Below are 26,448 nucleotides of genomic sequence, written 5' to 3'. Positions count from 1 at the left end.
CAGCACCAGTACATCCCCTAAATACTAAAAAATAACTCTTCTAACTAATCTCGGTCACTCTACGTGGACAGCAACTAACGGTTACAACCTAATACCATATTGCAAATTACATGTGTGCAAAAAATTGACACACAATATGTGAATTGATTAAAAGTTTTCTTTCGTCCACCACGTTTCTGCAAACATAAAGTCAACTTGGCATCTCTTGCACCAAAGTTTGCACTGATTTTCTGAGTTGCTTCAACTTGAGGGGGAGTTTACTTGAGTTTTCCCAGTCAGGAACTCATTTTTCAGATTATTTTGACACCACTTGAATGCAGGGTAAATGTTTGACAATCAATATTACCTCCCTGTTTCATATGCCTCCCCCAGATGTTTAAATATGATGTACACCCCTGTATGTATATCCTATACCTTGCAGCTGTTTGCATCATCTGATTAGATGCTGAATTCAATACAACAGCCAGCAGAAGAGTTGCAAGAGCAGAAAGGAGGATTAATCTCTCTGGTATCATGACCCTGTTTAATAGAGTACTTCTCCTTAAACAAATGCTCCTGATAAAAAGTGATTTTCTTATCACCTTGATGCATTCTGCTTTATCTTCATGCGCAGACTCGCCCAATTAAAAACAAGTCTTATTTCAGCCTCATTATTTTTTGTTTTTATCCTAAAATACTAATTATCAGTAACGTGTTTTTTTTGGTAATGAATGGCCTTGCACCTTTTCTTGCACTCCTGATTAAACAGTAGGGAATCCTGATTAAAACACGGTGCACCGTGGGTTTGTTTGAGCTCGGAGAGGAAAACGGCACAACGTGTTTGTGCTTGGACGCATGCACGAAATGTGCGCACACATGAGATAAGGGTTTAATATTAGCCTTTATGCGGGCTGTCATAATTAGCATTAGGATCCGCTCCGCGCCTGGCACAAACTCCGCTCCGGGTTTTGCGCGCCGCCCTCCACAGCCAGCTGCTGCAGAGCAGGGGACCGGTGCGCCGTTTCTCCTCGCCTTGTTTGCCTCCAGTCCGGCTGTAGCTCCGACTGTCTGCACGGCGTGTGGATGAGGCGCAGAGGGAACGACCGGGAGCGCACCGAAAGCTAGACTGAAGAAGTCATATTACCCCTCTTCGGGCTGTATCTGTGATCCAGGCCGCTGGAGACCTCCAGACAGACTTGACGTGTTCGGAGTTTCATTTTGTAGCGAGACTGGGGCGCATCTCGTCTCCTTGAAGTGATCCTTTTTTATGCAGTCTATCCGTAGCGCTCCCGTCGGAAGGAGCCTGGGTGCACGCACAAGAGGAAGGAGGGGGGAAGTAACGATCATTACTTTTGAACAGACCCCTCGCCATGGAGCTATCCGTCCGGTCCCGGACGTTTTGGCTTGAAGAGGAGCAGATACCTGCCACAGGAAACCCCGCCGTCTGCCCACTGTGAAGAAAGTGTAGCATGCAGCCGAGCCCCAGCCGTCTTTGTGCGACCCGCTGCTTAGTTTCTGGGGGCCTCTTCTGAAAAAAGGGAGAGGAGGGGTGCTCCTGGTGTTGATCTGAAATTCACACTCCATGCCGGGATCCATATTTTGGCACGGCGTACCACAGTAAGTAGCCTTTAAAAGCGGATGTTTTGAGTCTTTCAGGGGAGATGCTGGGTTATGCCTCTGTTAAATCAATACCATTTATTTACACTCCCAGGATATCAGAAGGCAAATGTCAGAAAACGGGCCCACGGGCTCCTCCAGCATTTCAAAACTGTTGTGATGAGATCAATATATAGCCCATAGTATATGATGTTATTCTGTGGTGTCTGGAGCCTCCAGACTTTTGATTAATGTGAAGTTGCTCGGCTATTAGGGTCATCCCAATGTGGATTTCATGGCATACATCTGTCTATGACTCAAATTAAAAGCTCACCGAAGGATGCATTTGCACCTCATGATACAAAAAAATGTGTGAAAATGCTTTTATTCAAGGTGTGCTCAGATGTTGGCTCTTCTCTTGTGTGTGAGGTGCACAGTGTGACAAAGAAAGTCCAGGATGTGAACCAGAAGCCTGTAAAAAGCCAAATGGGAGTTGATTTATAAGATATTCAGCAGTGATAATCAGCGTGATAACACGGTGGTGAAAAAGAAAAGAGCTCACACAAACATCTCCACCCTGTTCCAGGACACCAGGAGCTAAGTAGTTGGATGTCAGTTACTGTCTCCATTTACTTCTCCATTTTGCGGCTATAAAATAAGATCATTTCACAGAGCATGTATAATTCACAGACCTGAGCCAGCCATGTGTGATGATGGGACACACACACACACACACACACACACACACACACACACACATAGACGGATAGAGTTTTTACAGGCGAAGGGAGCCATATCTCATTCTCACGTGAAGCTTTTAGAGATAGGGCCGCATAGACTTCAGCTCCAAACCCCAGGAGAGCACGACTGTGGCGGACTGAAATATCAAGGTTAAATAACATTTACACATAATCCATACTGTCAGTGCCAAATCAGGATAGTGCTGCAACCTTATATAAGCCATACTGACAAGTTAGGAAACTGAGATCTTCCCCTCTGCATATACTTATATAACAGCTTTCGCACAGGGAAGTATGGATGACGACTCTTTTCAAATCCAGTTGTTTTTTTGACATGAAAGCACTCAGCTGCTCAGTTTTGATCTTAGAGAACTGCGACATTATATAAGACGTATGCACAGTGTGTGTGAAATTGACTCGCCACCAGACAAATCCGGGTATATTTTGACCGTGGCGGAGAAGTTTTTGACATGCCAGCCATTTTGGAGGACTAGATTTTAAAAAAAAGAAAAGAAAAGAAAAGAAAAGAAAAGTCTCCTTGGCTGGGGTGAATGTGGCTGCCTGATGCTGACATACCCATCAGTGATTCCTGAAGAGGTAAAGGTCATTTTATCCCCCTGCCAACGGGCCGTAATGGGATGTTTTACTGCTGAATGTTGATGTTGCACTCTGAAAAATCCTCTGCATTTCAGCTCAGGCTATTTCTTGATTCAAATGCTGGGACAGTGGATTGTAGGAATTCAAAAGAGGAGAGGGTAGACAAATGCTCTCCCTCCTCTTCCTCCTCCTCTCCACCCTCTCTACCTTCACTCCATCTCTCACCCTCCCCAGACGTGCTGGTTTGGTCCATTTGTCTGTGTTGTCTTGGGAGGAAGTGCCATCTCATCTCACATTGCGCAAATGGTTTCAATGCATGCTAGTGTGAATTCTAGCGGCTTTTTGTAACTGCCAATTTCCATATCAAAGTGTCTGCATTTCAATAGGGAGAACTTGAGCTACCAGCCCCCTTTCCTCTAAGCAGTTTTGTTCTGATAGAGTGTTGCTGCTGCTGCTGTTGGTGGTAGTGGTGGTGGTGGAGGCTTCTGACAGGATTGCTGGACACTGCAGTTGGTTGTGTGTGTGTGTGTGAGAAGCAAGTGTTTGTGTTGGAGGCAGATTTCGTGTGGATTGGGAGAATTTGTTGGCCATAATCTAACACCAGAAGCCATGTATTTAGCGGAAATGTTGGACGCCGTTCAGAGACGTGGTTATGTTAAAAAGATTTTTGTCCTGTTAAAAACATTTCCCCTCAGTGTTCCCCAGCAAGATCATAAAACATCAACAAAGAAAGGTCTGTATTTTATTTTCAAGAAGGAGGAGAGCCCACTGCGTCCATGGTGAGGAAAGAAAAAAAAAGGCATTAATGACTTGACGAAAATCTGTTTGCATATTTTGACTGGTATTTTGGCTGCAGCGGTGTACACCGAAAACGCTCCAAAATTAATTTGTTTTCAGGTGCAAAATAAATGACTTAATTCCACATTCAGTGAGTGTGGATGTAAAGACGCAGAGCATTCAAGCTTCGTGAGCCACTCTCAGTACCTAGTGGTGTCTGATTGTTTTTTCTGTCGCAGAGATAATATTTATTTCCCATTCTGTGCAGCTGTTGTTTGTCAGTGAAAGAATGCGGCAAGACACTGTTTATTTTTGAAGGATTTCTTTGTCTTGTGATACACGGCCTAATGTTCTCTGCAATTTAGACAGGTTTAATAGAGGAAAATAAACACTTATTTTTACCAAGCACAAAGAGAAACAATAAAGTGCTTTCTTGCCTTTGTGCATGCACTTACTTTGGGAGCAGGATCAGAACAGGTTATAGTGAAAGAAAGTGCAGCTTGTGTATTACACAGAGACAGGGAATGTAAATGCCATTGGGAGCACAGTAGGGGTCGGTGGCCCCTTCATGGTCATCCCGCTCCTGGGTAATAACATGAGCCAACTGCTCCCCAACCTGCTGTAGAACAGAGCTTGCTCCTTCCTTTGTTCAGACAACATAACATCACGAAACTTAAAAAAAAAAAAGAGGCAAGGGTGGGAGTTTTGAACTCGGACAGCATGAAGGCGGGGAAGAAGGAGAGGACTTCACCTGCCATCTTCACTCACAGCGGGCGGGTTTGACAGCTGTCTTGTTCAGTTCCTCTGACACGCTTGCTGCGAAAAAGTTGGACAAACAAACGGACAGAGAGCGGGTGTGATGAATAATGGTCGACAAGACATTTATGATTGCAGCGGGCTTAGAGGAGAAAGTGCATTTTCTGATGATGGTGTAATTCTTTTATCCTGTTGTTCTGACTTTGCATCAGTCTTCTGCTGCTCTCCTACAGTGACTCCTGACAAAGCCCAGAGAACAGGCCTCTCTGTGAATTGTCGATGTGTAGGAGGATGGAGCAGGAGCCATAGCAAGTGTAGTAAGTTTGTCGAGTGGAGAAAAAGTGAGAGTGGAGAGTGGGAACCATGCTGTGGTGTTCTGGGCCGAGGCTGGTTGTTCAAATTATTAAAAAGCTGCTGAGGAGGAGAGGTACATGCATTCTGCTCCGTCGAGGCTGCTATCGCTAGAGAAATTGGCATCAGTGCTTCTCCTAAGATGGAGTTCTTCCTGGGTGAGTGTTGCTGCAAAATGGTCTGAGAGTCTAGAAAGTAGTGTCGGATTCTGAGGGGCTGACACCAAACCTGACATTTACCGGTGATGTCATGTGAAGAGGCGCACATCCCCCCACCCCCAAAAAAATACATTAGATGGGACATTGAAGCTTTGAGAAGAAAAATACGCAACAGAGGAGAGAAATAAAAAAAAAAAGTAAAGGGCATTTTGTTTATTTAACAAAGTGCTTCGGGGTGAGTTTCTCATTTAACTGCAAAAACCCATCACAGCTATTTTGTGGCTTGCCTCAAAAATAAAGAGACAGATGACTGGAACGAATGATTATGCGTTAGGGTAGTTAACCCGATGGATGGATATATGGTCTCGCTCCTTTTCACCGAGAAAGTACGTCTGAGGGAGAAAAAGATCGCTCCCATACCACCACCTCCTGTGTTTAAAATGACAGTTAACTTTCCCCCACTGGTTTAAAATGGATGTTTAATGATCAACAGAGGCTTGGAGCCGAGGTCTAGCAGTCACGCTGGCTCTCTACGCAGAGCCTCTGCTAAGAAAGCCACCCCCTCTGTGTTGTTAAAGGACGCTCTTGCTCAAAGGAGGCTGATTCTTGAGTGATGGATCATCAGAGGTCTCTTTGGGATGTGTGTTAACCCTTTGGTGCGTGCAGATCTCTCCCGGTTGGGAGCCGTTGGCAGCGTGTGATGGATGTGTCCCGGGTCTTTAGGCTCCATATATCAGAAGATTAGCACTGACCTGCGAGTTGTCTGGGCCGCCCTCGGAGCTTCTTCTCCAACACTGGCTGACATTAGCATATGAGGACACTGCTCTGTCTCAGGGGGATACAAAGATAGTGTGCTTTATTTGGTTCTGTCATAGTATAGGTCACAGGAAGTGTGCAGATTAAAGGCTGAAGGCTTTGTGTTGGTATTAGGTGTATCTGACAGGTCATCCGTCTTCAACTGGGGAAACGCTTCTCTTCTTCTTCAAATTCCTAAATAGTATCATATAATTATCCTAGAAATTGAGGTTCAGGCCATGCTTCACTGCAGAAAAATCTCTCCCTGTCCTCCTTCATGCTATTCATGAATCACATAAAAATGCAAATCACTCCGCTGATGTGGTGTAACATTGTTATTTCTCATTTTGCATTGAAAAGAAAGAAATTGTAACAGGTACACACCCAAACTCATGTTTTATTTTCCAAATGAGTAATCTGCAGGGCCTCAGCACGTGATAGACAGCTTGAATTCTTCTATTAAATGCTTTCACATGAACAGCAGAGGTACATTTGCTTCCTGACGAACCCGTTATTCGGGACATTGAAAGGCTAAATTGAATTTTTGAAATTTTACAGCAGATTTTCTCAAATAATCATAAAACTCTTTCACTTTTATTGCTCTCGTGCAGCGTCTAACATTTATCCAAGTGTGTTGCTGCATTTGTTTTGTCGTGTCTTTAAAGGTCCAGTGTGTAAGATTCAGGGGGATTTGGATTGGATTGGCAGAGACTGATAACAATAATAGCGTAAGTCTTTTCTTCTGTGTATAATCACCTGAAAAGAAGAATCATTGTGTTTTGGTCACTTTAGAATGAGATGATACCTACCTGTGATACGTACATAGGGAGCAGGTCCTCATCCGTGGAGATCGCCATGTTGCACTGCCATGTTTCTACAGTAGCCATGAACAGACAAACCAAACACTGACTCTCTATAGCGCCATGTTTTTGCATTCTTGCCTTGACCAGAATAAAGGTTAGCACACATGAGCAGGTTCTGGGCCAGCGGCCTGTTTCCGACTTGCCAAACGGTGCAGGAGAAACACTGATTTGTAACATGAGACTGTTTTATGCAGTGCTTTTACTGGTTTCAATCACCTGGTCTGTTTGTTTTGGAGAAGAAGAGACCTCTGTGGATGATTCGGCTCCTGGTAAAAACCTCCTGATCAATGAACACTGAAGGAATCATAAGCAGGAGTTCACACTAAGCGCATGAGGAGCTGGTTACAATCTGCTAGATGCCACCAAATCCTATGAGTTCTACACACTGCTCCTTTAAATATATATGCCAAATTTCAGAGAGCTATTTTCACATTGAAAAGGAGGCATGGGATCACCTGAAGTCTGCCGCGTCTAATGGCTATTCGATGCCAACTTGGTGTCACTAGGTGTCTTGTGATGAAGCCAATGTGTTTTCAAGGTGAGGAGATATTGTCAAAGCCTTCGAAGGTTTCCCCGGGCCTTGATTGGCAGGCGTTGTCACAGAAGATGAGAAGCGGTGGGAGTCACACGGCAAAGAGAATCTATTACCTAGGATGGCAAGGCGTGCTTTCACAACGTGTCAGTGCAGTCAGCCATCTTGCTCTCTCTCTGTGTCTGTGGAGTAGTCCCTCCTCGGCGCAACGAGGGAACAGCTTTCAAGTTTAATTTTGGTGGCTGCCACAAGTAATTTTATTGATGTTTTATACTTGGGATTCATACTATGATGAATTATCATGTAAAACCAAAAACATTTAAGCATTCATAAGCAGCGGTGTGTAATCCGTTTATGATTGCTGGCAGCCGACATTAAAAAAAAGCTAAATATTTCAACGTAAATGGCATCCTGGCAAAAACAAAAAAAGTAATATAGAACTCAGAGCTCAGCTGAGCCCTTTCTAGTATAGTTGTGCTGATTTCCTCCATTTCAAAAGCCTCCTTAATACAGAGAGAGACTGCAGGCTCTGTGAGTTTCACTGAGAGAAGGAGGCTTGTTGTTGATCAGCCAAGCAAATCAGATCTTGATATTTGAAGAGTGGAGTTGTGATTGCTAATCACTCCACTGCTGAGTTTTAATTAGGAGACTCATAAGCATTATGTCATTTCTTAGCAGAGCAGAGTCGAGCTTTAGATGTACTTAAGAGAACAAATAATTAGTTTTCTTCCTGGCCAGGGCTACAAAAACAAGCACAGTTTTTTGTGCTATTGATTAATGAGTATTTTATTTATGTACTTATGTAATTGATTAAAAATTTTGCAGCGTAATTGTGTTTCATGTGAGCTTGTGTACTTTGTACATTATCTTAAATCATACATTGATCTTATTAAGGCATAGATGAAAGACTTGTGTGTGGAGCACAGCAGCCATGCTTGGGCGCTTTCTTCATGTCCAAAGAAAGCCAGAGTCTAATCTTAGCCTATTTTCTTTGAGATGGTGCTATAGATTGGACTGAGCTTATTGTCAATGGGTAGGTTTCTGTCCTGTGCTCCTAAGACCTTTGTTAGGACATTTTAATTACAGCAGAGCTGGATGTAATTGATCTAGGCTTAGAGGGATTTCACTGTCAATGAGAATGAGCCTGGGCGTTAATACAGCCGAGCAAAAGCTTCCACCTCTGTGCTGCACTCACACACTCACACACACGGGGCCAGTGGAGGCGAGAGGAGATGTGTCTTCTTGTTGACTTTCCCTTAATTCAGCCAGGCGTCTGTCTTTTATGCGTAATGGTTAAATCAGCCTCACAGGGCCGGCTGACACAACGTCTTCCCCTCACCTCCACTTTAACATATCTGTTGCCGACACTGTCGCCACCTGGAGTGTCCTCTTACGGAGCACTTTCTTCATGGTTCCGTGTTGTCACCCACCATCTTAAAATTTTTATAAGGCTGTTAGATAATGCTTCCCGATGAGGGTGAATTATTGATGGTCTTGTTCGTATGAGTGGGACAGGGCAGGCTTTTAACTCTCTGAGCTGCTGGGTCTCTTATCCGGTAACTAAGGGACACCGCACAAACACCCGAAGGAATGATGTACTGGAGGAGGAAAAAAAAAAAACGGAGGCGGGGGGCTGAAAATAAAATAAAAGAAGCATGCATCCTTTACACTACTGTTGGGCTAAGCCTCACAGCACAAGGGAAACTTGGCAGCAGAGAAAAGCATTGCATCTACAGAAGCATTTTCTCTGTTTTTGAAGCATTGAGTACGGTATGGTGGCTGTGTGTTTGTATGGTGGCTGTGTGTTTGTTGCTTATATTTGCTGGCTTATATGGGAGTACACACACAGCACTCTGGCTGTGCTTTTTTATTTTGTACAGACAAATGTTTCAAATTTGGTGCTTTTGTTAACACAGACAGTAATGGGATGTTTGAGTGGACAATTAAAGTTTTTGAATTCCAGCTGTAATGATTTGTTATTTACACGATTGGTCGATTTTCTGTTTCTTTTTGTTTCGTGTCGCTGCAAACTGTGATATTTCTGAGGTCTGGACTGTTGGTCAGATAAATCAAGCAATTAAAAGATAACACGTCGGGCTCTGGGTACTGATGCTTCTAATGTTTTGTACAGCAAGGGATGAATCATAAAAAATGATCAAATAGGGATGTCAACAGTTAACTGTTAATCAGTTACTTTTGACCGGTTACGCATGTCAGCTCATAGGTTAATTTCGCTGCTCTTCAGTTTACCCCACTGTGCACCAACTGGGTCTAGTGGGAGGTAGCTAGCTCCCACCTCTCATTTGGCAATTACCACTATTAACACCGTCCTGACCCAACAGCTGCTGTGGAAACACTGTCCACCTTCCAGTCTCCCCCGGTCGTCTCGGTGAGTGAGCAGCTCAATTTTGGCCGCAGATCCCCTTTATCACTTTTGGCTCTACAGCACCAGTGCAGTGTCAGCATGGGTAGTGGTGCTAACACTGGTAGCAATGCTAAAGGGGTTTTGCAGCTCAAAATGAAGCCCCTTACTAACCGAAGCTAGAGTGCTGCAGGGATGATGCTTTTTGTAGGCCGACCCAGAAGTTAACTTCACTCTGCAAAAAGCTTATTAGATTTTTATCATACTTACATGTTTTGTTCAGCAAGATACTCTTTGCAAATTAACACCACTTTTATGATTTTTGAATCGTAAATGCAGTCATCAGAAAGCGTCTATGAACGACCAACACCATATTCACATGACTTCAACGTCACCACCACCACAACAAGGCTGTAAAGCCATGTTTGGCATGATGAAGTTCTGTCGTCTCATTTGCCCACTTATTAGCAACCGTCGTTTTTAAGATGCATTAAAGCTTCAAAAATTCACGAATGGGGTATTTACTGATGTATTTTATGTCATAGAACAAAGCGTAAAAGTCTGTTGAATTTGTGTTAGCCACGGACCTCATTTCAGACATCTAAAACACCATTCAAAGGAACCAGGAGTGCAAAAATGCTAGAACTCACTCCTAAACCTGGGTGATGTACAGTTCAGAGCAGCAAAGGCTAACATTAAAAACCGGAGGATGGGCAGTAGGCACCATGTTCACGCATGTTAATGCAGGTAGCTTTTAGGGCTGCAACGATTAGTCGACTAATCGACTATTAAAATAATCGCTGACTATTTTAGTCGTCGACTAATGAGTTTGAGTCATTTTTCATAGAAAAGTACTATAAGTACCCCAAAATACTCTTATTGCAGCTTCTTATGTTCAAATATTTTGGGGTTTGGGAGAGACAGACGGACATTTTTCAACATTTTAACACATTTTTCGATAAAATGATTAGTCGACTAATCGAAGAAATAATTGACAGTTTAGTTGACAATGAAAATAATCGTTAGTTGCAGCCCTAGTAGCTTTATGTCAGCAAAGCCAGCATAAAATAAAATAAAAGGCAAAACAGTTACATCGCAAAACATAAAAACTTCACCGCCTCTAAATGGACAGTGCTTTGAAATGTGGTGCTAAAGCTAATTTAGTCAATGGAGCGCCAGACTCAAAGGAACGACCTCTTGTATTTCGCATCATTTTGCTTTTTTCTTGAAAATTTACCCCGTCATTGTGGTTCAGCCTGTCAAAACAGATTAATCGAAAGTGAAAATAATGGTAAGTGGGAGCTAGGGATGGGACAATGTAAGATTTTAGCGCAAATTGGGACAAGAAACAAGCAACAAGTGAATTGTGTTGAATTTCTGTTATCGGGATAATCGTGAATATGGTGAAAAAGCTGTTTGTCTTGCTGACGTACAGTCCCATATTGATTTCCTGATTTATTTTAAATTGCCACAAGGGAGAGCCCACATCTTTCCAGTCGTTCCAGAATCACAAGCCTGTCACCAGAGCTGACATCTTATAAAAACGGATTGATTTTCACTTTTGTGTGATGCAATAAAAATTCTTTGTTTCTACACAAAAAATAAAGTCGTTGTAGTTTAAAAGTTTTAAGCATATTTTGATGATTATCAGGATAATATTGTGAATCATAATTGTTTTGGTCAGGATAATTGCTAAATGAAATTTCCATATTGTCCCATGCTTAGTCTGAGCCTTAGTAGTGACAGTTAACTGGCCGAGAGCTGCAGAGCATTCACAGTTCAAGTGGTTTTCTTGAACTGTTTAACCAAGAGCAAATTCTTCCGTCATTTCAAAATAGACATTTTTATTTAAAATGGGGTCTTTGTGTTGTTATATCCTTGGTCCGAGGCAGCATAAACAGCATTTATGAGCATTTCTTGGAGCAAGAAACCACACAGCCAAGAGTCTAATCTGTTTTTAAACAGTGAGACAGAGGTTTGCGCTGCTCCTTTGACCCTGAATGACAAACAGTGAAACGTGCTGCACACGCACAGTGACTGCCTCAACATACACACATTTTTAGTAAGAATCTGTCCTTCACCACTAAATGTATGCCCGTACACCCTGACAGCTGTCCTGGTTCTTAAAGCACGCACTTTCATCATTGTTCCAATTCAGTCTGTCTGCACTCGTATGGCCCTCCAGTTTGCATTACAATGGAGCGAGCAGAACAACTTTGTGGAAAATGCTGGTAAAGCGTATAATTTGGCATGCTGAAATTCAGCAGTATTGTCCTTTAAGATACTCTCTAGGCTCCATTTTAACGTTCATTTAGACATGTGAACGTTTTTTCAGCTGAAAATTGCTCCATTTGGCCCTGTAAACAGTCTGTCTTTTGTCAGAATCTCACAGATTTGGTGCATTTAAGACATGAAGTCTGGCCAGCGTCGCATTCCAAGATTGGACCCAAATTTCTGGAAACTTATCTAGTTGTTTAGAGGCTATGTTGTGTAATTATGTTGTATTTTTGTCCATTCTGTCTTGTTAAAGCTCAGGTTGCATCAGTGAGGAGTCCTTAAGAAAGTATGTCTTCAGCTTTTTCTGTAACAGCAGGGATGAGCCTAACTGCTATGAAGGAAGAGACATTTTAAGCCCACCAGTAAACCTGCAGTGGCCCATCTTTCAAAATGAAAATGAAGTGCTTTACAGCTGAATCAGGGATACTAAGTCTTAAATAATAACCCCAAGACTGTCGCGGCAAAGAAAGGCAGAGAACAAGAAAGTGATTATGTACAAAGAAACAAGAAAAACAAGTCCTACCAGTTCTCATTTCCCACTGGAAACGCTGCAGATTGATGCCTGTGTCTTGGTTTCCAAAGGAACAGACAGAGTGGGTGGACAAATTAATAGAAACTAATGCTGAGAAGAACAAATTTAAATTGAATACAAGCACAAAAACCCATCCAGGCCTACAGCGTGCACATGCATATTAAGTCCATGGCTCATTTCCAACTCAATACAGCCAAACTGTAGAGCTGGACAATATGGCTAAAACATATTAGCTTGATATTTTAAACCTCGGTGAAATGAAGGAATGAAGGATTTTTCTAATTAGAGCAGTAATTCAGAATAATCTGCCTCTAAAAATGCTTTGAGATTTGAAAAGGCCAGTACAAGCATGATTTCATTCAAGATTATAAAGCATTTTTAATAATTTTTTTTGACAAACTGAATCAAAATCTGTGTCTCGGCCAGTCCCTCCAGGATCTCTGGGAGATTTTTGCGATGATTACAACCCAAAATACATAAACCATCCATGAACTTAATGTCATTCTGTTGCTTTCTCCCAAACATTCAGAGGAAAGGTTTAATGTTCCACATTTCCCAAATCAGAGGGCACACACTGACATTAGCTGCCACTGCTAACATGTCATTATTTTATCTTTCACTCTTTTCTTTATTGAAATTTAACCAGAGTTCAGTTGCTTCTGTGACTGTTATCAAGCTGAATTATGTGTCTGTTGCAAAAGAGGCTAATCACCACCTTTTTAACTGAAACGATGCAACTACTAGTTCCAAACTCAGATTGCCTGAATTGCAGGTGTATCAGCCACAAAAGCTAAAAATAATTGAAAGTGACTTTGGAAAGGCGATACAGAAATTATGGCAACATAGTGCTGTGTATTTTTTATAATTACTGGAGTTTTGGTAGCAATACTTTTTGATATTTGACATTTTTAGATATTACACATTCGCAAAAATGTCAAACAAATGTTAGATAGTGTCTGAACACAAGCAGCTGGACAAAAACTTAATTTGCAGCTGCACTTGTACATATTTTTTTTTACTCTATATTAAGATCAAATCACTACATGTAATTTAAGAAGGGTCACTTGTGTGAGAACTATCACTGAAATCTGCTGCAAAAACCCAACGAGCACTACCTACCTGACACTAAATGCTTTTCATACAAATATAGCAACTACCTGGTAACCACAACGAGACATTTAGCAGTTTGACAGTCAGATTGTTCCCTCAGGAGTCAGCGGAGACCAGAAACAGACCTGAAAAGGAAATTACAGATTACATACACATTAACACTAACGATACAATCACAAACTTCTAAATCACATAACTAAAGAAAAGTATGAATCTGAGAAAGAATTCAGTGGCGACTTTTAGTTTTTGTCACTTGCTGCTACAGGCTACATGCTACAAAGTTTTGGTTTTAAAATACAGAACTATTGTGTCCAGAGTTTGAAAACCTTGGGATGCATTTTAATTTGGACGGGCTGAAACTGAGACTTTTGGAAATGAGACGTGACGATGTAGACAGCGGCGTTTACTTGTCTATTGAGCATGATCAATCACAATGTGTTAAGCCTAAACATTATTGCTAGGTCTACATTTTTGATTTCCTCCTTCTTGCGTAAGTACTCCGTCACCATCGCCACGGCTGGTTAGAGATGCACCGATCCAGCTTTTTCAGTTTCGATACCGATCCCGATGCTGTGGCTTTGAGTATCAGCCGATAGCCAATACTAAAAAGCTATATACCTCTGCCTGTAGAACAGAAGAGACTAGAGGCATCAGGCATTGATGACGACACAGTTCTTTCCTAAGATAAAATGAAACAAGCAAATGATGAAGCAATTACGAAATGAACAATTGTGTAACAGCAGTTGAAACAGTGTGAAATACCTCCACACAGCAGATTCTCTCCTTCGCTCCATGACGTATGACGTAGCTCGCGTCACAATAGATTTAAAGGGAAAGGATCGCCTCAGGTATAGGTTGCATTTTCCGATACCCGATCCATCTATTTTGATGATATCGGGGCCGATATTCGATCCAGATATCGCATCGGTGCATCCCTACTCCTGGTAAGGCTTTGATATGTCGCAGTATTTGCCTTGCAATGACTCCTACATTCAGTTCACATACAGTTCTACCTTGTTGACAGTCCCATCTCCATCTCCATAGTACTGTAACCAAAGCCCCTTTTCCACTGCACAAAAACCTGCTATTACCCTCTAACATGTGGCTTTTTAATGTGATGAAAGGTTACAGTTGGCTTTCACATGTGGGACAAATGACTCTGCAGTAATCATGGGTATTTATCAGCTCCGATCAGCACTGACGAAAACACTTGGGTGAACCTGCTAATTTCAGCCCCTTAATCTTTAGATGAATTGATGTGCCACCACAAAATACTGTCCATGTCCATCTAAGCAGCGCTCAAACATCATTCTTAGTTAGTTGGCAGAGTTTGAAAGAGAGACTGCATAAGTAAGAAATATATAAAGAAGTAACCACCGTAACATCGCTGACCTCCATGCTACTTTCTACTGTTTACCAAACTGTTTTCTGGCCTTGTCTGTGACGTGGAATGTGACATGCCAAAAATGTTGTTTGCTGTAGAGCCATGTACTAGTGCGGCCAACTTCTAGCGGGTGTTTCTGTGTTTAAAAAACCTGCATACACGTGCTAATTTTGGTGGAAAAAGGGTAAAAGCAAACAACCACAGAGAAGACTATCTGCTTCCTGTTTCCACCCGCATACCCAGTGTACATGAGTGGTTATGTTATATGAGTTTTCAGGTGTTAGTATGGACGGAGATATTCTGCAACACTTGTGTGTAAGGAAAAGTTTTCATTTTAAAATGCCACGTTAAAATAAAAAACATATTAGTGCGGATGTGGCCAAAGATAACCAGTAAACACAATAACACATTCTCAGTCTAAAATCACTGCCTTTACAAAGCAGGCATTGACGACGCCTCGGAGGCTCTTTAGAAAACATTTTGTCCAAGGCCAAGCACAAACATACATTAAGTTATAAGCTAAAGACCAAGGAACGGAAAAAATAAGATGATGTTAAGCGTCTCTTGCAGTTTCCTCCTGCATTCTGATGAGTTTACCTGCAGAAAAAAGAAGTCTGCTGTCGCCCGTTAAACATGGTGGTGGGTCCATAATAGCATTGGCAGCCATCTCATGGGACTCATTAGGACTGACGATTACTCTGCACGGTTGTGTAATGGCCAAGGTATAAGAGACCATTTTACAGGACTACCAGCAGCACTGTGTTTTGCAGTGGTTTCATGAATTAAATCAAATTCCCGGTATGGTTTCCCCCCGTCACCAGATCTAAACAGTATTTAACATCAAGGGAAATCCTGCAGAGCAGAGTGTGGAGTCGATTTCCACCTCCTTCGGCTCTCACTTGAGCAGAGACTTTGCTTCTCCAGGAAAATTACACTCTTCACGACTTGGATTCTGTAGTCACACCTACCTCTTGTTAGGATCATGGTAGGTTCTCACTCACTATAGCTCTGCCACATCAATCTTTAAGGTTCGGTTACTTTTAAAGGCTAGTTAACCCTTTTCATTTGGTTGTCATGTAATAATCATGTTTTACTATCACATGCTGGCTTCAGTGAATTCTGTTGTGGCATGTTGTGCTGTCCAAATTAATGATTCCAGTCAGGTTCTAATTAAAAACAAAATGAGGAGTGGACCAACTGTTGTACACGTGTTCAGAGTTTTGCAGAATTTAATACATAAGATTGTAACACAGTTAATTGACTTCAGCAGGGATTTGCTTATTTTAGGGCTTCAGCGAACAATTATTTTCATTATTAGTGATTTTTTTTTTGGTGATGAAGGAAAGATGCACAATAAAGGCAATATTTTTCCTTTCGTTTTTCCTCTCTACAACCAACATCCCTCCTCACGCTGCTATTTCCTCGGAGGTTTATAAGGTATAAGTTTAGCATGGAATGGCGTGAGAAAAATAAGCGGAGCAGAAGATGGAGAAGGTGTTGTAATTAAATTATCCCGAGTCTCCACCACTTTGTCACCTTTGTTTATCATCGTCAAGGATGAATGCATATATAAACAGAATTAAAAATAGTGTTAATGCTAATAATAGGAAATAATGGCAGAGGAGATTAGGATAGGAACAGAAAATTCAATGAATGGACACCATCATGTGGGATGACAGAAGTGTTGCCAACATGATGTACAATGTGTTTTTAATAAACATACATTTGATTATATAATGAAATCTTGTATGTTATATTTTAAAGAGTATGAGGTGCCGCTCTAAGGACTAGCGTTTGCACGTGTAGCCGTCCGTTGCCATATTATCTCTGTTAGAAAACTGAAGCTGAGTCTCTCCATATGAAGCACGTTATCAGTGAATTTGCAGTTTGTTTGGTCTAAAAAATGTTACAAAATAGTAAAAAATGACCGTCTCAATTACCCAAAATCCAAACAGCTTGTTTTGTCAAACTAAAAATCCAAAAATATTCAGTTTACAATTTGAAACAGAGAAAAAAACATACTTAAAGTGATTAACACTATCAAAAGTGCTGATTAATGCTCTATCAATTGACTAATCAATTCTAATTGATTCAGACTTAATTTCCATGTCATTTAAATTATTTTGCATGCTGTGTATATTCATATATACAGTACACTGAGCTAAACTGAATGTAGTTTAATACAGTTTATCCTACCTTTATGATATTTGATTTGTGAATGTATTTCGACATCAGAAAAAAACCTCTGAGATTTGTGACATTGATTCCAGCCCTTGTTTGAAGTGACTTGTGAGTTAGTGTGTTTTATAACTTCACACAACAAACTCAGGGTTACTTTATTTAACAAATTATCCCTTGATGATTTCATGTACAGGCGTAACACAAGCGCAACAATTCATTATTGTCCTCTGAGTGCACACAGCAGCCCTGAATTAAGGTGAATTAATGCACGTCAGTCACTAAAAGACGCTGAATGAATGGAGACCACACAAACCGTCCACAGTTAGAATGCAGCCCATGTGCTGACCATGCATAGGTAATGCAAAGCAGACTGGATTTTGGACCAAAATGTGCTTTAACTTGGACAAAACTTTAAACTTTACAACAGATCCACTGCTCGGGGTGATGAAACCAGGGGGATGGATGTGTCGATGTACGTGAAGCGAGCCATGAAGTTGTCATCGTGGCAAAACCGTCACTGCATTAAATTGTTTCCAGCTGAAAGAAACCATATAACTTTAAATAGCTCCTAAATCAATACGACGCACTGAGCATGAAGTGTAAATCAGGATGTCGGGAGAAACGTGACAGCCTGTTTGAGTGATGTAAAAAGTCTGATTAACGGTTAATGTTCTTGTGATTAAAAATAAAGTCTCACTCTATAACACAAGAGAGCAGCTGCGTGGCTGAAGGAGGGAGCGGAGATGCTTGTTCTACTGGCAGATCTGAGTTGATCATAGGAGGTGTTACATGGGTTTTATACAAAGATAAGTGTTAAACTTTTCTTCATTGTTGTATTTGTGTTCCTGTAAAACCTCAGAAAAAATAATGAAAAACCACAATCCCCTTGAGCCCAGTGTGACGGCCGCAGTCCAACACAAAGAGATATTTAATTTACTTAAATCTAAGACAATAAAGAACACAGCAAATCCCCAGTTTTTGAGAGTTGGAATCGGCATTTGTTTTTGCATTTCTGTGTGAAACATGACAGATTTATTATTAGAATAAAGGCTGCAACTAACAACTATTATGATAATCAATTAATCTGATGATTATTACTTTGATTAATCAATTAGTAATTGAATAAAAAGAAAACATCTGCATTTTATTACAGTATTTTTACCCTTTTATTCAAAAAAACAAAACATATTCCTCAGGAAGCCGGAGTGCCCAGAGAGAACCCACACTGACACGGGGAGAACATGCAAATTCTGCACAGAAGGGCTCCCACGCCCGGGATCGAACCGGCAACCCTCTTGCTGTGAGGCGAGAGTGCTAACCACCACACCACCGTGCCGCCCCCTCGATTAGTAATTTTAAATTAAAAAAAAAAGTCAAAATTAACTTACTTAATGTGAATATATTTTGCTTTCTTCACTCCTCTGTGACATTAAACTGAATATCTTTGGGTTGTGGACAAAACAAGACGTTTGAGGAATCATTGATTGACATTTCTCACCATTTTCTGACACTTTATAGACCAAATGACCAATCGATTAATTGAGATAATAATCAACATATTCATCAACAATAAAAATGAACAGCAGTTGCAGGCCTAGTTGTGATAGCGCGGGCGGTGCATCATAACACACACCCAGCATATCGAAGATAAAATTCTTTGCCATCTGTTTTTATCATCACTTTAATTGATTAGTTGTTGCTGTCCCAATCAAAAGAGTTGCTGATTAATTTCTGCCAATGGACTTATCGATTAATCAACTCGTCATTCCAGCTGTGTGAATGAGGTCTCTACCAGCAACAGCAAAAACTAGATATGAATTTCAGCTGCGTTAGTGCATTAATAATATGGTTATTCACAGCACTTAATAAAAAAAAAAAAAAGAATACAGATGATTTAGAAGCTCAATTACCAGTTTCATAATAATATGTAATTTGCTGGATTGATATAAATATAGAAATACAGGAAATTGTGACCTCCTGTGCCTCTCACCCACTACTGAAGCCAAATCTCCGCGCTTGCATGCAATTAAAAATTTCTTTTTGGTTACACAACCAACTATTCCCTCCCCTCAAGGACTAATGGTGTTTGCCCAATTTGCATATATTTCTTAAAAAAAAAAAAACCTAAGTGCTTTTCGCTTTTGGCAACAAATGTGTCACTTTGTCATTGTACCACTTTGTTGTAAGCCCCAGTTGGATGGGATTAATTTTACGGGGAGGGAGGAGGGGAAATGTAATCGAAAATGGAAGCATGTCTGTAAATTTGAGTCCCATCTGAATCTTGCCATGTCAGTAACTTGTGCGGATTTTAGCGGCCGGCCAAATCTGGGACCTCCCAAATAACCTCTGATAAAACCTCAGCTAGTCCCATCCGAAATGACAACCCTGAGATAGTTTGCAAATAATGTGTCATTTCCTTTGGGGGCGGACGGGGGAGGGAGAGGGACTCGGCAAGCTCCCCTCTGGCTTTAACCCCCAAACTGACATCACTTTGCTCCAGATGCAACATTTCGGCCCATTTTTCCTGTTTTGTCATCGTTTAAACAAGTTTGCTGTCAGTTGCGGAAATTGCGTTTGATTATTATGATACATTTTCATTGCGATGGCAGGACATGAATGGAGTTCTGCAACACTGGGGACTGATTACGCACGTTTCTCTTCGCCTGCATGTTGTTCATTAACATCACACGTGTTCTGTATTAGCAGTCACTCAATGTACATTTTGCAGAAAACTAATCCAGTTTGAATGGCGCTGCAGTGTGTAAAAATTTTACATGGTGTCGATGCATTTTTTCCCCCAGAAGGTGTGAACATCAACACATCACCTGCTGGAGACGTGTTGAGGAGTGAATGAATCTGTTGTGAGTGTGTTGTGAGTTGAGGTGATGTGGAGGGGGGGGGCGCTGTCAGGCCAATCATGGTGTCTCTGGTAAAAATGTGTTTTTAACATTGCAGAGAGCTGGAGGTGAGCAGTGTGTGTGTGTGGGTGGGTGGGTGTGTTTGTGTGGGGAGTGCTAGAATTATGCGTGGAGGAGGCGAGAAGTGCAGCTGTCAGTGCATCTCTGAAGAGACTGATTGAAATGAAGCAACCTCTCTTTTTGCGTGTCAGTGTGGAGCTGCTCTCTGCTCCTCGCCGGCGACCCCACTGCTTAACCAACTGCTCCGAGGTCAGCCTATTCATTTCAATGCCAAGCAGGATTGGCTACTGAGCTCAGAGTAACCTGTGGCTGATTATCAGAGAATGAAACTGACATTTTAGGTTGTTTTTTTTTTCTCCGCACACATTTTCGAATTTGTAGTTCAGCTTTTGCAGAATGCACAGAATGAGCCCAAGTAACCTTTGTAAAGTGCAGAGCTGGAGAATGTAAAGAGCAGTGAATCACCATGAAACGTTTCCATAGCAAGCAGTTGGTTTAAAGGTATTTTTCATAAACGTGTCTCCTCCTTCTTACACTGCTTGAACATACACTGCAAGGTCCTATTGTAGGAATGTTACATTAGTTGTAATGGAAAGCAGAGATAGGAATTGATTGTCATGCCATTATCGATTCTGCGTGTCGGTGTGGTTCTTTATAATTCCTCATCAATTTTCTGTATGTAAAAAAAAAAAAGTAGGCCTACACCGGTTTTCAGCATCAGTGTAACGTGTGGACGAGGACATGGGCAGATGAGACTGGAAGATATCGTTTTCCAGCATTTATTTTCTCCTGCAAAAGACAGTATGGCACATTAACTGTCTTCTGAACACTTATTTCTGCACCTCTGCTCCTAAAAACATAACATACGTCACGTTACACCAGAAATTGGATATTAAAAACTGCAGCGCTATGTTAATCACATGGCACAAGGCGGCTCGCCCTCGTACAAATGGTGGTAAAAATTCAAGTGAAAAATGTATGCAAACTAACGTGACGCTAAAAACAGTAAACAATATGCCCTAAAGATTACAACAGAAACTGCTTAATTAACAGAGTAACTAATAAAGCAGTGCAGCGGCATTTTTCAATGTGACTTACCCCGAGCAGTGCAAAACGGCACTTTGAGGGGCAGACAGAGGAGCTACGGAAACCCAGGAGGCACAGAAGAGGTGATATGCAGCACGTTAATTTCCACAGGAAACATTAAAAATAACACTAAACAAAAATAACTAATAAATAGAGATACAATTCACAAATACTCAACAGAAATTTTAAATGTTAAATAACATTTACAAATGTAGATATGCAACAAGAATGGAGCAGCGTGAATGTCAGTTGTAAAATGCTATATATTAAATCTAAATTGGGACAGTCAGCTTTTTCCATAAAGGGCTGTCAACTCTGGAATACAACTGAAATCAAACTGATTACAGATTAAAAATCTGTCACAACAAAAGTCAAACGCTGGCTCAAAGCAAACCAGAGCTGTAGCCACTCTTATTAAATGTGCTCAAACTTTAAATGTAAGTGTTTTGGGGTATTGTGGTATGTGTATAGTAGCATGTCCATTGTAGTGTTGTGATGTTTGTATTGTGGCACATGTACTGTGGTAATGTGTGTTGTAGTGTGTGGATTGTGGTTTATATTTTTTATTGTGCTTGTATAATGTTGTGGTTGTATGATGTTTTAAATTGTATATTTTTCTAATAACCATTTAGGTCCACATGTAAAAGCCCAACTAGTGACAAGAGTTGAAAATTAGCAATAGCTATAAACTAAACGAAGTGCACTTTTAACTGTGTTACATCAGCACAACTGTTGTGTCATCTCACAGTCTGAACCTAGTATATAAACAGAGTGGAAAAGAGGCATGGCTGTGACTCAGGTGTGCACAAGCTTCACTGTTTAACCATTTTCTTTGTCAAAGAAAAAACCTGCTAAGCCTGCGCGGCGCTAATGGTATTATAACAGGATATTTACCCTCAGTAACCGACGTGCTGCTCAGCTGGGGAGCAGTGGCACTCGTGCGTAGAGTGTCAAATGCATGACATTCCTGGAGCCCATGTTGGGTACAGAGATGTTTCAACATATTGCTGCAGTGTTTACACCCTTACTTGAAAATATCATTTTAAAGACATTACATGCAGCACTGCTGTTGCCTTTCTTCGTGGAATCAAACCATGTTTAGGATATTTCTTCGTCTCCGCTATGACTTCTTTCAGATTTCAGCAGCTGAGACGCACGAGTTTGATGTCATTGTTTGTTGCGATATACAACTGTCGGGAAAACATTGTCGTTCTGTTCTGTAAGTTTGGGACGCGTATGATTCTGTTGAGTCAAACAATTTGGAACCGGTTCTCGATTCACATTCCTAATACTTTAGCATGCTAACTACCTGTCTAACAGAAAAGAGGCCAGCTTTGCGTCGCTCTTCATCCCCACCTTCTCTTTCAGTGCTCACTGGTGAAAGTGAAAGCCAACTTCAGATTCACTCGCATTTGGGAATGAGCTTTGTCTGCTGTGCATTCTGACTCACTGTATTTGCATTTTTTGGTGCTTTGTTCGTCGTTTTTGATAGCTTAAATGTAAACATCATATAAGTCCCTTAGAAAACTAAGAATAAGATAACAAAATACAGGCAGAGAGCAGACACACACTTCTGGTGTCTGTTTTTAATTGATAATTAAGAGGGATTACTTTTGTGTGAGTCTATACATTGTTTTTTCTGAAAATCCTGTACATCTTTAAATGTGTCAAAATTACAAGTTACAAAGTAATAATTATAGATATGTCAGGCAGTACTGAAACAATTAGTTGGTATTTGAAGGAAAATTAAAGTAATTAATAGAAAAAAATCAATTATTTGATAAAAATGTAAGTTCTTTTTTAATTAAAACAGCATAAAATCGCAGCTTCTCTCCTGTTAATTTCATTTTTTAGTTGTACTAAAAAGAATATTTTGTGCTTTTGGGTCATTTAAAGACATCACGTTGGAATTTTATAGACTAAGAAATTAACTGATTAATTGTACAAATAAATGGCGGATTAATTGACATGAGTACAGGTGCAGCCTGTAGGTCAGGATTGCTGTTGATGGATGAAGCAGGCTGAGATAATAATAGTAGTGAGTTTCATTATTGCGTTGACAGGTGATTTCAACCACAGACCTTGACAGAAACAACCACTTTTACCCTTTTTTCAAGTGCCCGCTCTTCCACACGGCTCCTTTTTGAAGACTACACACCGCCCTCTCCTCACTTTGCTTGACACTAACCTGGTTGTTCAGTCTGGGTCGCCTTTGTTCTCCTCACTTTACTAAGCTTCTTTGCTCACCCCTCTCTGTTTCACTATGTCCATCTGCCCGCTGGCACTCTATCTTATCTACTGCCTCAATCATTTGGCCGAGAGCTGCTGAACACACCAACTGTTGTGCTCTCTCTCAATAAAATAGTGAAGCATTACACCTTTCAGGGGTTTTCTGTTTGGGCTTTTTGAGCCGCACTGAAGAACATTTCAACTTAAAAGCATATTTTCTTTTCAGAGTTCTTCTTAATGCCTCTTTAATGTAGAGCCATTTATCCTGGAAACAAAAGAAGACATAAAAGCTGCATTTTAAGTGCCTTGAATGAGAGTTTTGCATATTTAAGTCTTACAAGAACTCGTTCTGACCCACACCTGAACAGAAGATGTAAGAAGTTCCCTGATCTATTAACTGTCTCATAAACATCTGTTGACACATTAATTATTTATAGGCACTGAAACGAGCTGTAATTATGATGGAATAAGTAGCACACGCTGGTGCATAGAAAGTAACCCAAAGATATATTTTCCTAAAAAATAAATCAAGCAGGACTAGAGCTGGAACCATTAGCCGAAAAAATCAATTAGTCAGTAGATTAATCTGCAAGTATTTCTGATAATCAATTGTTCCTGTCATCAAAACTGCCAACCATTCAGTGGCTGCAGACTTTGCCTTAGTTTCAACTGTGAATACTCTTTTTTTTTTTTTATTCTTTTCTAATAATGCACTGAAAGTTTTTCAGTTTTAGACTGTTGGGTGGGACAAAACAAGATGTTTAAAGATGGCACTTGTGACTCTGGGGAACTTTTATGGACATTTTTTAGTCCAACAATTAATTGAGAAAATAATTTGTACGATAACCAATAAAGAAAATCATTAATTGCAGCCCTAAAGCAAACAGTGCAACAAACTGTACATCAAAATGGAGCAAAACCATATCATTTCTTTTGACTTCTATAAACACATCTGTTTGTGTTGCAATGAAAAAAAAGATGAAACTGCTCTTAAACCTCGTCAAGACTTTTCTTAAATCATTTTATCCGGAAATAGTATAAAATGTCAAAAAGTATGTTCAAATTGCTTGTTTTGTCCAATCAGCGGTTCAGAACTCATTTATACATATCCATTTAACCATGATAGAAGACTTAGAAAAGTGAATTTCTTCTTTAAAGAAAAAGATTTAAAACGATGTATTGATTATCAAAATAGTTATCGATTAATCGACTACTCATCAGCTATCAAAACTCATTGAAAAAGGTTTGTTTAGGATAATTTGTTGCTCCTAAAAGTTTGAATGTGAGTTCCAGCACACACTTATAATACCTCTGCATTGATTTATTTTAAAAAATGTTGTTCTCAGGGCAAATTCGAACATCAGAAAATGACACAGTGCTTAAATACAGCCCATAATTGTATGATTGTCCTCAGCTGTATTGAAGGTGTGTCCATGATCACACAGAAACCACCGCTCAAGGTTCCCTCAACTATTTGAGCGAACAGAATAGGTTGATTAACATTCAAAATCCCAAAAGTTAATGGCAAATTTACACAAGACACAGCCCAAATATTTAGTACACAAAAATGTGTCTCATAACTCTTGATTCATCCATATAAATACACAAAAATAAGCACAGCAAACCTCATTTTACTTATTTATATATATTAATCTGACCATAATAGAAAACTTAGAAAACCAGAAAATATTCTTAAAATGAAAAAAAAAAGACTTAAAATTATAAAAATAGTTAACGATTGATTAACTGACTAATTGCTGCCACTCTACGTTAATCAAAAAAAGCATTAAAAGGTTGATTTAGGATATTTGGTTGCTCTCAAGTTGAAGTTAAAACGGTTTTTAAACTTACTCAAAACTTCTCCCAGTTGGTCCAAAACATAATATAAAATATCTAAATGTCCAGCACAATTTCTTGAATTCCAAATGTTTGGTCAAATTGCTTGTTTTGTCTAATCAACAGCTCAAAACCGATTTGTATCTATTCATTTGACCAGAGTAGCAGACTAAGAAAACCAGAAAATGCACCCAATCTAGAACCAGTGAAATTCTTTTTAAAATGTTATACTATCAAAATACTTGTCAGTCAGTTCATCAATGCATCTCTACTTTTATAAAAAAAAATAAAAGAGGTTTGTTTAGAATATTTTGTTTCTCTAAAGTTAAAGTTAACGCTGCTTTTAAATGTTGTCAAGACTTTTCTCAATGAATCACTTGGTCTGAAAATAGTATAAAATATCCAAATCTGAATTTCCCAAAGGCCAAATGTATGTTCAAATTGCTTGTTTTGTCAAATCAGCAGTTCAAACCCCACTGATATGTATTAATTTAACCACGATAGACAACTTAGAAAGCCAGTGAAAGTTCTCAGTTGAGAACTTTGAAAGAAAACGACTCAAAACGAGAAATGGATCGTCAAAATGGTTGTTGATCAGTTGGTCGACTCATCGCTGCAGCTCTACCTTCAGGATATTTTGTTGCCTGTTAAAGTTTAAACTGCTGTTTCACAAGTCAAGACTTGTCACAAGTTAATTAATTAGCCCATTAAATGTCATGTCTGCTTCACAAAATGACTTAATTTCCCGCCGACCGTAAAATTATTCCTGCTATATTCGAGACATTTGAGAAGTCTTAATTATGTCAGCTGTAAACCACAGTTTACAACCTGTTTATCCTGATGGTTTATCTTATCAGTTCGGTGCTGAGAAAACACACTCTGCAGACTGAGCTTCGTGTCAGCCCATCTCTGTGTCTGGCAGTTGATGGCAAATTCTCTGCATCTCTGGTGGAGCCAAGGAAATGACATCATGTCCCTGTAGGGGTTGAAAGCGCAACCCTGACAGGACTGTCATGACAAAAGAGTTCCTTGGGAACATCAGGGTGCACCGAGGACGGAAAAAAAACTGTCTGGAGGCTGTGTTTTCTTAGTTCCTGTAGTTCCCGTCTCCTACTTCTAGCCCATCAACCATTTTGTGATGTTTGAAATTCCCCTCTCACATGTGTCTTTTTTTTGCCCTGAATGTAGGGCATGGGGGCGGGGCCCAAAGTTCTCCAAATTAGTAGTTATTCAAAGAGTGGAAGACGGATCATTGTGTTGGCAAGATCCAGCTCAACAGAGCCACATCTCTATTTCACTTGTAGGTTTTCAGCTTACACTTGGACTTGCGCATTAGTTTTGTCCCAGTCTTACTTGATATGTATGTATGCGCTCTTTATCTCTCTCTTC

General features: G+C 40.3%; 1 protein-coding gene across 7 annotated transcripts in view; it reads left to right on the top strand.

The window, feature by feature from the left end:
• Window positions 1–989: 989 nt before the first annotated feature.
• LOC125901867 (adhesion G protein-coupled receptor L2-like) overlaps window positions 990–26,448 on the top strand; it is a 115,362-nt gene continuing 89,903 nt past the window's right edge. For 4 of the 7 annotated variants that reach the window (XM_049597838.1, XM_049597844.1, XM_049597842.1 and 1 more), the window contains exon 1: window positions 990–1,596. The gene's annotated coding sequence lies outside the window, so the exon portion shown is untranslated. The remainder of the gene's footprint in view (window positions 1,597–26,448) is intronic. The other 3 variants (XM_049597841.1, XM_049597839.1, XM_049597840.1) reach the window with 1 other exon arrangement.

This window comes from Epinephelus fuscoguttatus, linkage group LG15 (genome assembly GCF_011397635.1).
Source record: "Epinephelus fuscoguttatus linkage group LG15, E.fuscoguttatus.final_Chr_v1".
Classification (NCBI taxonomy): Eukaryota; Metazoa; Chordata; class Actinopteri; order Perciformes; family Serranidae; genus Epinephelus; species Epinephelus fuscoguttatus.
The sequence above is the reverse complement of the archived record's forward strand: the minus strand, read 5'-3'. Positions and strand labels throughout refer to the sequence as shown.